General features: G+C 34.1%; 1 protein-coding gene and 1 pseudogene across 1 annotated transcript in view; one reads left to right on the top strand and one right to left on the bottom strand.

Annotated features, from left to right (window-relative positions):
• Nucleotides 1-13135, bottom strand: part of Ccdc73 (coiled-coil domain containing 73) — a 123519-nt gene that overhangs the window by 40643 nt on the left and 69741 nt on the right. The window lies entirely within an intron of this gene.
• Nucleotides 2782-4437, top strand: LOC107156533 (annotated as a pseudogene).

Here is a 13135-nt window from a genome sequence, read left to right on the forward strand (position 1 = left end):
TATATATATATATAATCATATTATAAAAGGTAGCACCCAAAGAATTTCCCCAAAAGAAGTATCAGTGTACCAATAATGACTTACCTTAACAAGCAGCAAGATGGTTTCTTCTTAAGAGTTGTATGAATTTTTTTCAGGGATAATAGGATAGTGAAGAATCCAATATATGATTAACCTCAAAGTTAAAGTCACAAAAAGGAAATAACCTACAACCAGTTGAAAATATGGAACTAGAGAACCAAAAACAGTAAGTAACATGTGTTTATAGTTCCAGCTACTCAGAAGGATGAGGCTCAAGTGGATCACTTGAGCCCAAGCGTTCAAGACCAGCCTAGGCAATAAAGTGAGACACTATCTCTAAAAATAAGTAAATAAATAAATATATTTTAAAACTTAAAAGAAGGGCAGGAAATGTGTATGTGAAGTCATTCCTGAAGAAAATGACTGGATTAAGAAATATAAACTCATTGAAAGACAGATGATAAAAGAAAAACAGAGACCTGAGGATAGTTTTGGAGAAACAGGAGAAAAGGGAATAAACAGGGAGCCAGAGGAATTAATTTGTGAGAGTACCAGAAAACCTTTAAATAGATCACTTTTACATAAATGTCATAAAACTATGTTTTAAAGTTCCTTTATGCTTATAGTTTACTTTTTAAAATTTCATCACTTGTACAAAACACAGTATTCTATAATGGAAAACAGTGTGAGAATACCCATAGGATGCCTTGGTTACAAATGTCAGAAAATCATAACTAACTTACTAAAGTAAATAAGTAAATTGACTCTCACATAACAGGGTGTCCAAAGTTAGGCAGGTTCTAGTGCTGGTTGATTTGGGCACCAAATGTGTGTTACCAAAGACTAATATCTTAATTTCTCCAGTTTCCATTCATAGGACTCTGCTTCTTTGGACTAATAAGAAGACGTATTAAATTGTGACTATCTCATTCTGGAACTCTTTCTAAAGAGAAAGAAAAAAATTTTCCTTGAACCACCTCCTGCTTACCAAAATTACTTCATATGCTCACTCTTTTTTTATTAGTGTATTTTAATTATATATAATTATATTTATACATGCAAATGACATACTTTGACCATATATGACCCCCATATGCTCATTCCTGAACTGAATGCTGGCATGAAGAATAAAGTGATATTAATTGGCTTAGACTGCTCATCGGAAATAGAAAGAGTGTTGTGAAATGATCACCACATCCATCCCAAGAAGAGTTTCAGCTAACATTATAAAAGTTTCAGATTATTTAAAATATAACTGAAAAAAATAAAATAATTAATTAATTGATTACAAACAATATGCAGAATAAAGTGAAAATAAGTGAAGGATCTTTTTTATAAATTGCTTGACAGTAAATAATTCACCTACTCTCTTTGGGTCTCAGTTCCTTCTCCAAAAAAAGATGTTGGATCCAGTTAACAGTTTTCAAAATCGTGCAGTTCCATGGAGCTTTTGCAGGGATGCTTATGAAGAAGAGTAGCCAACAGATATAGTTCCAGAGTTCCTCCAACTCTCCCTTCAAATGAAGCAGCTCTACATTTATTTGCTTCAATCCCGAACACCTACATTTTAAACAAAGTATTCTGCTGCTCAAAGAAAGATGAAAACTGTCAGATTAGATGATCCCTATGGTTCTATGAAATTTAGAGATGATCTGTAAAGGATAAATAGTTTGCAAAGAACTAATCATTGTAGAAATAGAATATAGTTCAAGCTTAAAGGAGGAAGAGCAATTGATCAGTCAAAAGGAATTTCAGACTTTGCTATTGGAAAAGGCATTTAAGAGCAAATGAGAGATTCCAGTCTCTCTTCACAGCATGATCACTTTCTGCAGCACATTCATTCAGGATAACAGCAATAGCTGAGGTAGTGAACATTGATTTTATCAGAGGACCTGAACAGACACTTCTCAGAAGATGATATACAATTAATCAACAAATACATGAAAAAATGTTCATCATCGCTTTCAATTAGAGAAATGCAAATCAAAGCTACTCTAAGATTTCATTTCACACCAGTCAGAATGGCAGCTATTATGAAGACAAACAACAATAAGTGTTGGTGAGGATATGGGGAAAAAGGTACACTCACACACTGCTGGTGGGACTGCAAATTGATGCAGCCAATACAGAAAGCAGTATGGAGCTTTCTTGGAAAATTGGGAATGGAACCAACATTTGACCTGGCTGTCCCTTTCCTCGGTCTATACCCAAAGGACTTAAAAACAGCATACTACAGGGACACAGCCACATCAATGTTCACAGCAGCACAATTCACAATAGCTAAACTGTGGAACCAACCTAGATGCCCTTCAATAGATGAATGGAAAAAAATGTGGCATATATACATAATAGAATATTACTCAGCAATAAAAGATAATAGAATCATGGCATTTGCAGGTAAATGGATGGCACTGGAGAAGATAATTCTAAGTGAAGTTAGACAATCCCAAAAAACAAATTGCTGAATGTTTTCTCTGATGTAAGGAGGCTGATTCATAGTGGGGTAGGGAGAGGAAGCATGGGAGGAACAGACAAACTGTAGATAGAGCAGAGGGGAAGAGAGGGGGCATGTAGTTATTAATGATGGTAGAATGTGATGATCATTATTATCCAAAGTACAGGTATGAAGACACGAATTGGTGGAATATACTTTGTGGACAACCAAAGATATGAAAAATTTGCTCTACATGTGTAATAAGAATTGTAATGCATTCTGCTGTCATATATAAATAAAAAAAGAATTTTTAAAAAAACTTTCAATTGTTAGATAGTCCAGGAAAAAGTTCTCTTGAAATTCAAAGATCAAATTACAGCAGAAAATGCATTATTTTAGCCAGCTTTTTTTCTGCTGCAACTAAAAGATCTAACCAGAACAACTGTAGAGCAGGAAAGGTTTATTTAGGGGTGCACAGTCTTAGAGGTCTCAATCCATAGAAGGCAGGCTCAGTCTCCATTCTTCTGTGCTCACAGTGAGGCTGAATATCATGGCAGAGAGAAGTAGCTCACGTGGTGATCAGTAAGCAGAGACAGAGAGAGAGAGAACTCCCATTCTTCCAGATACAAAATATATATCTCATAGCCATGTGCCAAATTTAGCACTTCCTCCAGCCACACCCCACCTACCTCCAGCTATCACTGTTAACCCCATCAGGGGATTAAGTCATTGATTGGGTTAAGGCTCTCATAACCCAATCACTTCTCCTCTGAACCTTCTTGCATCATCTCACACATGAGCTTTTGGGGGTACACCTCTCATCCAAACCATAACATGCATCTAGAAAGAATCATCCGGAAGGAAAAACTACAATCTCCAATAAAATTACCAGCTGTATTTTCAGTTGTTACAGGAAGCAGGCATCAAAACTGATTTCACCAGCTGGAGGGAGACAGCTTTCATTGTGCCCCAGGTGTGAAATGATTCTAATTTGAGTGGATTTGTAGAATAGTGATTGGTTCTTTTCTAAAAATAATTCCTGGCATCAAGAAAGGATATAAGTTTTGCCCACCTCAAGTGGAACATTTTTCAAGGATGATGCCAACAATGATCCTTAGTTGTCCGAGAAACAATTAATTGCTACAAAATTTTGCTTTGTTGAACTTGTTATAAACCAGAATTAAGTAGATAAGTCATACTACACATGCTTTTTTTAAAATACTGAAGAAACCCTGGTTGTCTCAGAACTGTTACACCCAGTGCTTGATATGAAGATTGAATCTAGTGTTTATGTAACCACCAAAAAAATTGTTCTTGCTGATGTCATTTATAATGACTTCTGGAGACTCTGGCCATTTGGAAATAGAAGCCAGCAGGAAAAATCTTATTGTGACATGAAAATAACTCCTGAAAGGCTCCAGATGGTAAAGAAAAACAGTGGGTCACATAGAGAATAGAAATAGAAATCAGGAAGTCAATGCAGGGTTATAATACTGATGGGTTCAGCTTCTGATCTGAGTCACATGGAAAAAAAAATCAAGAAGGCTTGTGGAAATTTTGGAATTCCATGTGAACTTCAGGTAACATCTGCCCATAAAGGACCAGAAGAAACTCTTAAGAGTAAAGATGAGTATGAAGGAGATGACATTCCTACTGCATTTGGGGCAGTGGAAGGTAGAAAGAATGGTTTTTGCCCAGTGATATCTGATAATACTACCTATCCAGTTATCAGCTGTCCTCTCCTCACACTAAACTAGGGAGCTCAGGAAGTATGGTCATCTCTTCAACAATCCAGTGGTCTCAGATATTCAACGGTATTTTCTCATAGAGCTCAGTTTGCTGCTCAGATATTTGGATTAAACAGCCATTTGGTATGGATCAAACTGCAAGCAAGCAATATTACCAAATGGATTTCCTTGAAGCAGTCTAAGAAAAGATCAGAGAATATGATTCTGCTCCCTGCCCCTGCTACTGAGGGTTAAATCCAGGGGTGCTCTACACTGAGCTACATTCCTAGCCCTTTCTATTTTTTAAGACAAGATCTCACTAAGTTACAAAGGCAGGCCTTGAACTTGTGATCCTCCTGCCTCAACCTCCCAAGTAACTGGAATTGCAGGCATGTGCCATGGTGCACAGCTCAGAGAATATAATTTATAAGAAAGAATGTCGGGGCTGGGGATGTGGCTCAAGCGGTAGCGCGCTCGCCTGGCATGTGTGCGGCCCAGGTTCGATCCTCAGCACCACATACAAAGATGTTGTGTCTGCCGAAAACTAAAAAATAAATATTAAAAAAATTTTCTCTCTCTCTCTCTCTCTAAAAAAAAAAAAAAGAATGTCATTTTATTTCTTGGAGAAAAAACTACAAATTTCTAGTTTAGCTTCAGAAAAAAGTCAAGCAAGATGAAAACATGACTTTAAGACAGAGGACACAAAATTTATTAATGAATAAAAAAGCAAACAGGCTGTTTTAATTGTCTTAAAGCCTATATATACTAATAACTCACCTGTAGTTATGATGCAGAAAATCTGAATCTGTCAAAACTACTTTAATCCTATTTTAAACTTAATTTCATTTGAAACAATAATTTCATACATTTCTATAGCATGTGAATGAAACTTTCTGAAATACTTTCTCATGCACTTTACAACTTTATATTTATTACATATGTATTAAACAGGAAAGGTATATATTATGATACTCATATTACAAATGAGAACACAAAGCCAGGGGCAAGGGGAGTGGCAACACCAGTATGTCCCGAGTGGTACACCTCCTTAAGACAACTATAGTTGAAAGGTTTGGTTTTAAAGAAAAAGTAAAGTGATGAGTTAATATAAACAGAATAAATGAGAAATATTATGCAGGGAATTCCACATAAGCAAGAACAGACTAATGGACTGAGTGAAGTAACTGGAATAAAGGACTAGAGGTAGGAGATTTGGGCATGTGATGGTACATATCATAGAAAAGGGTCCTCTGATTGCAGAAAGTGGAGGGCTGAATGAAAGTGCCCAATGGAAGCTCAGTTGCAATGAATTTCAAGGGTAGGGACAAGCTAGTGTGTAGTTCTACAGTCTAGGCATATAAGAAGATGGCAGTTCAATAGTATGAGTAGTCAACAATGTACCCTTTTAATAAATATAGGATTTATCATGAATAACGCAGAAGAGAAAAACTTATATAGCATGAACTGCTTGTGCTGTTATTCTATTATCATAAGTGAAATGGTTAAGATCACAGGGTCTGGAGCCAAATTTGTTTGCATTCCAATCTTGATTCTATTTTCCTTGTTTTGTAACTTTAGACAAGTTACTTAATACTGCCTCAAATTCCTTATCTGTAAAATGTAGATAATAAATTTTTTAAAGTTCCTGGCATATAAAAATCCATGCAAGAAATATTTCCTAAGTATCTACTATGTGCTAGACACATCATCTATTTACTAGGCTGAATACAGGGGATTCTCCGCTACAACTGTGGTGTGATATAGAATTTTTCCTGCTTGTAAAATAAAGTACTATGAAGTCTTAATAAATGTCATGAATAATTAAGTATTATTTTATGTAAGGAATTAAGATTCATTCCTCATGATTAATAAGAGTTTTGTTGAATAAGCTCTTCAGAAAAAGGTACCAAAGGTACTTTTTGTATATTATATATACATATATGAAAACGTCACAGTGAAACCCATTAATTTGCACAATTAATGGATTTGTACAATTAATGCATGTTAATAAAAAGATACTATATCTTATGCTTAGTTTATGTTCCATGGCACTTTAATAGATTCAGAAATCTAACAGGAACTAAAAATTAGAATGGATATAAATAGAAAATAAAATAAACATATGAATAAAAATATGACTCATCTTTGTCTATAATAAAATTTAATGAAATCAAAGATTTGATTCACTCAGGATAAAGTAAATGGCAATAAAAATTACTGGTTAATGTCTGCCAAACAGACTATTAATGACACAACAGTTCAGTCAATTTGCAAGATTGCCTTAGAAAGTGGTAGACATAAGTATAATGCTGAGGGTTCCATAGTGATTGAATCAGTTAGCTTCATTATACAGCACTTTAGACTGCCATATTACAGAGAGATACTCCTTGTTTAACTGTGAACAAACCACTGCAGTTTTATTACCAATACTGGAAAACTTAAGCTTACCAGATGGTGAATTATTAGCATTATGTTAACTTTAAAAGAACAGCACATTTTATGGCTGAGAATAACCTTGACTATTGTAACCAACATTCCTAAACTGTGAGTTTAAAATAGGTTATTTCTGTATTCTAAGTTTATAGTCAAGAATATGCTAAAAAACAATTATAAAAATTAGACATTATAATAAATCATTATTCTACTCCAAAGGCAAAATAGTCTTTGACTTAACTTATTGAACAATTCATTGATTCTATCATTTCCACCCCTGTTAAATATTTTAAAACATGAGACGATAGTTTAAATGACTATGGATATTGAAAGATCAAAAATTAAATCTAGTTGTTTTGGTAATTCATTTCTTAAGAATTTATTAAATTAATTCAAAGGTAAAATACCTGAGAGAGGATCATAAAAATTTTTGGGGGGGGGGAGTTATAGGAGATTGAACCCAGAGATTCTTAACCACTGAAGCACATCCCTCATCCTTTTTTATATTTTATTTAGAGACAGGGTCTCCCTGAGTTACTTAGGGCCTTGCTAATTGCTGAGGCTGGCTTTGAACTCATGGTCCTCCTGCCTCGGCCTCCAGAGCCACTGGGATTACACGTGTGTGTCACCATGCCTGGCCATAAAATTTTAATCTCAACTCATATTTACACATTTGACTAATACTTATATTGTATTGTTATGCAGTATTTAGTAAAATACTATCAGAGTATTTAAAAAATCTCTTATGCTCAACTGATTCTATTTTTAAAAAAAGAAACCAATGATACTGACTTTAACACGATGTATATCACTCTTTACATAATAGTGTTTCTATAATCTTGCTTTCAAGTGGCTTTTTATATACTAAGATAACTTTTAAAGGAAACCCAGCAATTATTTTTGAATCTTTATTTTTTATTAGGTTTTCCTAAAGCAAAATACAACTATATGAAGTAAACAAAGATTCAAAGTAATTTCGAAAGTAAATTACTACATGACTTATTTTGTACTAGTGATCTGTTCAAAGTTTACTCCTAAGACACAATGTCCTATTAATAAGACGTATATGGCTAAAATTTATATTCACTTATATAACTTACAATTCTCTGAAGAAATCAAGGACGACTGGTTTTTCAAAGTTTTTTTCTTCCCCAATGTTACAAAATACAGCAAAGTTCTATGCTTTTCTACCTTTTTCAAATAACTGAAAACGAAAACTATTGGAATCAGCTGTCTTATGGGAGATACCCTAAAATGTATCAATTCCTATTAAAATAATTGTTTTAAAATAGTACGAAGGTTTATAAATGAGTTAGGGATAGAAAAACAGTGTATGGCTGGTAAAAATAAAAAGTAATGATTTCTTCCATCTTTCTCTTTCTATTATGCATTAATTAATCTTAAGAGCACAATAAATTAAAATCAAAGACTTCCACAAAATGATTTTCCACTGAAAAATATGCTTTTGATTTTATAGCCTTTATAAGCTTCTAAATATTCTGAACTTTTAGTACATTGTCTGTTTTCTAACCATTTTATTCAAAGCTATTAGTGCAGCAAATAAACAGCACATGCTTTGATCTCATTAAATTACAACTTATAGTTCCTAGAGTCATAAATACTGTGCAGTTTTCTCCTTCACCCCTCATTTTCTGGCATGAGGTAGTCTGTTTAATATCACTATCTCCTTGAGTGCTCTGACATTTACTCAGACAAACAGCAGAGGTTATGAATGTTTCTCATAGATAATATCGGGAATTCTTCATGATTGCCATAATGGTGAACCCAGCATTCAGAACTATAATACCTAGTTTTATCTAACAACTAAGTTTGATCTGTTTAACTGCTCCACAAAAAAGGAATTCCACCTTATCACAAACCAATAACTTAACTGTTCTGGACAAAATCAGTATAAAAGAAAAATGAAAATTATCTTAGGGAAATTAATGTTTAGAAGTTTTAAATGAGTGATATAACCAATGTTGCTAGACTCGATTAGTTTCTGAAAGAGAGTAAAAAATAAAAGTCATTGTTAAGATTAAAAATCAAATCCACATAAAATACACAAAATATAAAAATTGTGTACCTAGAATGTCTAAAATATTAAAAATCAGCCCTTCAAACACATTTTATATTGCTCACCTCTTGCAGTTATTTAGACTTTTAAGTCTCAAAGATAATGAAATCCTCTCACTTGGCCCTTTCATATAGTCTCTTCCAAGAACAATTAAGCTACAATGGACACACTGACGGTAATGCTTTCTAGAATGACAGAGGCCACCACTGCATAACCTATTACCACATTTAGGTGGCCCTGGCTGAGGCCCCATGGCCTGAGAAAAAGAAGCAAGTGTTCTCATGAGCAATATCATTCCACTCATGCATAGAAAGGGACATTCTTCACCCTCTTAAATAAATCCGCCAAGGGTATCTCTCCCTGGATTTAGAGGAGCCTCATCTACTCTACAGGTCAGAGTCTTAAATTATGTATTAGAATTTGATAGTCTATTTTGTTACAATGAAACATTTGTTTATATTTAAAGCAAATATATAATTTCATAATGAAATTTATACTATATAATCTTTTTAGTAATAATACAGAAACTAGCTGCATAAAGATAAATGAATATTTTAATATAATTGCCAAATATGGATACTATTTAAGTTACTGACAAACATATTAAATAAAAAATAAATTAGCCTAAGAGATGTCACTGAAAATGTACTTATTCATGACTACTGGATTAACATATAGTTATTTATATTTGCATTTGAAGTTTATATTGATAATAATGAATGGTCCTTTTTAACTATTCTCTGATTTGGAATTCCAGACAAATTTTTAAAATTATAGCTATTCTTCCTTATGTTAAAAAGAGTTATCTTTATATTCAAGGATAAAAGAAACATTTTATACACTAAGTGAAATATACGATTTTTTTTAAGTGGGGGTACCAAAGCTTGAACTTGAGGGACACTCATCTAGTGAGCCACATACCCAGCCCGATTTTATATTTTATTTAGAGACCAGGTCTCAATGAGTTGCTTAGTGCCTTGCTTTTGCAGAGGCTGGCTTTGACCTTATGATCATCCTGGTCTCAGCCTCCTAGTCCCTGGGATTATAGGTATGTGTAACTGTGCCCAGAAAGACAAAAGACTTTTTAAGAATAGAATTATATGATTATTCATCATCCATCTGAATCTTCTCTAACTTACAACACCTATGCTCCTACTTTCTGATCTCTCAGGTATAAGAAGAGAGTCCAGGGAATATATAGCGAATTTACTGACAGCTATTAGATCAATGATTTATATACAACAACATGTTGTAATGTTACAAATATTAATAGTCTTTGAATTCATGCATTAAAGCATGTCATTCATCTGGCAGCATACTCTTCAAAACTTATGCCTGGGTCTCCAGATCCTTAATAATATTTTGATTTCAGTAAAACTGTATTTAAAGATAGAGGGATTTCCAATTTCTCAGTGGGCATGTAAGGAGCTTAGAAGTCCCCACTCCATCCTAACAACAAGTAAAAAACTGAGCAAACTGAAAAATCAACAACTCTCTTTAATCTGTTATAAAAGTGAGGTCATAGCGCAAACTGAATAAGAGAGATAGACAGTAAAATACAGAGAATCACAATTTAACTGGAGCAGAAACCTCCACAATAACCAGTGCCAGGGTAAAAAGACATAAAAAGTAATTGTTAAATTGCTAGAGGCTCACTGTGGACAACTCTAAAGTTGAAAATTCCTGGGGTACCCCGTAACAGGGGTGTAGGGGTTACATTTGTGGGTATTACTTCCAGAAACTCTACCAGATCTCACAGTGAACATTGGTGGAAAATCTCCTTGTGCTTCAAGATGGAGGAGGGAAAGAGGAATCATTTTGAAATATATCAAAGCATATTCTTCCTAACAAGAGCTGTCTTCCAAAGAATCTATTTTAAAGAAAACACCAAATCAGCTATAGTTATACCTACCTAATCTACCTGGAAAAGAAAATATCCAACTCTAGCCCCGTCTAGTCATTCTATCCCTACTGAAAAACACTGTTGAAGTTCTCAATATAGTGGCACAGGTTCACCAAAAGATAGACCTACTAATAAAACTACAGAATGCTTCCCTTCCCCTGACACCTTATTACTAAAAGTCTAATTACCATCGTTCTTGCTACCCACTATATCATGTTCACTTTTCAACAAAAAAATCATAAGATATATTAAAACACAAAGAATAAAATTTCAAAGGGCTGAACAAGAATCTGAATGAAAGTCAGCTATGACAGGAATGCTAGAATTATCAGGCCAAGAGTTTTTACAAGTATGATTAATATGGTGAGGATTTTAATAGAAAGAGTAGATCACATGTAAGAACAGATCAATAAAATAAGCAGAAGGATGGAAATTTTAAGAAAGAGTCAAAATGAAATGCTAGAGATCAAAACCACCATGAAGAATTCTTCTTGTGGACTCATTAGTAGTTTGCACATGGCTGAGGAAAAAATCTCTATTCTAGAGAATATGACAAAAATTCCCAAAGCCAAGAAAACAAAATTTAAAAAGAACAAAATCCTGAACATAATACCAAGAATGGTATGACAACTAAAACTGTGTAACATATACATAATGGAAATACCAGAAGAAGGAGGAGAGAAAGGAACAAAAGCAATATTTTAAGCAACAATGACCCAGGATTTTCCAAAGTTAATGTCAGATACCAAACTACAGATCTAGGAAGCTCAGAGAACATGAAGCCAGGATAAATGCAAAAAAAAAAAAAAAAAAAAAAAAAAATTCCATCGGAACTGGGGATATAGCTCAGTTGGTAGAGTGCTTGCCTTACATGCACAAGGCCCTGGGTTCGATCCCCAGCACCACACACACACACACAAAAATCACAACAGAAGTAGAGAGTAGAATAGTGTGGCCCCTAGAGGCTGAGAAAAGTAAGGAGGAAGAGAGATAGAGGAAGGCTGGATAATGGGTACCAAAATATAATTTCATGGGAAAAGTAACTTCTAGTGTTCTACAGCACAGTAAGGTGACTAATAGTTCACAACAATTTATTATATATTTACAAAGAACTAGAAGGGAGAAATTTGAAGGTTCCTAACACAGAAATGATAAACATCTAAGGAAACTGAAATGCTAATTACCTTGATTTGATCATCACACATTGAATACATTTATCAAATATCACACTATATCCCATAAATATATTCAATTATTATATGTCCATTAACAATACTTAAAAAGGTCAAGATAGACATCCCTCCAAAGATATACAGATGGCAAATATACACGTGAAAAGATGATCACATCATATGTCATTAGGGAACTGCAAATCAACAAGATACCACTACACACCAATTAGAACAACCAAAATCCAAAATGACTGACATCAAATACTAGTGAATTTTGATAGTGAGGGATGTTTGCACAGGAGTATATGGGAACTTGGTACTTGCTATTCAATTATGCTATAGACCCCAAACTGCTTTAAAACTAAACTCATTAACTTAAATATATTAAATAAAAATAGTGAAATTCTATGTATATAAGAAGACATTAATGTTTGGGGATTTTTTTTCTTTTCTTTTTTCTCCTTTCAAAGCAGAATCCTTTACCTAAAGCATTTACTTTGAAAAAAATTAGTACTTAAAGCAGCCCGCCCCCAGGGGAAAAAAAAAAAAAGAGCAGACTGCTTTGGAGTTAAGATGACAACACTAACCCAAATAAGTAGAAATAATTGTTCTTCAAATTTATGATACATCTGAATAGCACCATTCATACTTCTAAAAAAAATTTAGTTGTAGATAGACACAGTATCTTTATTTTATCTATTTATTTATTTTTATGTGGTGCTAAGTAAGGATGGAACCCAGTGCCTCAGGCAGGTGAGGCAAGTGCCCTACCACTGAGCCACAACCCTAACCCCATTCATATTTTTTCATTCCTTGAATTCAAAATATATTTTTACAAACTGGCTAGATAAAAAAATCTTTCACCATGAAACAGAATTTTCTCTGTACTGAATCAATTAGTCTACACAGAAACTAAATTAATAATTTTTGGCCTCACTAATGATATGCCCTGACCAAGCATACATTCACAGTCCCACCTGGAAATAGATGGCACATATAAATTAGGGTATTTTGAAGATGGTTTATTTGCAAACGTGTTGACGGGATATAAAAGAGTCACAAGGATTGAGATTGTACAACCTTGTTCCATCAATGGAGCTGTCAGCAACTTTAGCAAACAATAAGAAGGTTACTGGAACTCAAAAAGGGAATAATGTATAAAATAGGCTAATTCAACAGAAGTAGTGATCTGGTGAGTGACATGGCCAACCTGAAGTGATGACACAGAGAGGGATCAGAGGGTTTAAATACCCCGATTTCTTTTCTTTCCTTTCTCCCATCTTCTACCCAGGCTTCACTGGCCCTGCTCAACAGGAAGCTAGAGGATTTGGAAGCCCACTAATGCAATTCATATAGATAAGATTTCCA

This window comes from Marmota marmota, unplaced genomic scaffold (genome assembly GCF_001458135.2).
Source record: "Marmota marmota marmota unplaced genomic scaffold, marMar, whole genome shotgun sequence".
NCBI classification, from domain to species: domain Eukaryota; kingdom Metazoa; phylum Chordata; class Mammalia; order Rodentia; family Sciuridae; genus Marmota; species Marmota marmota.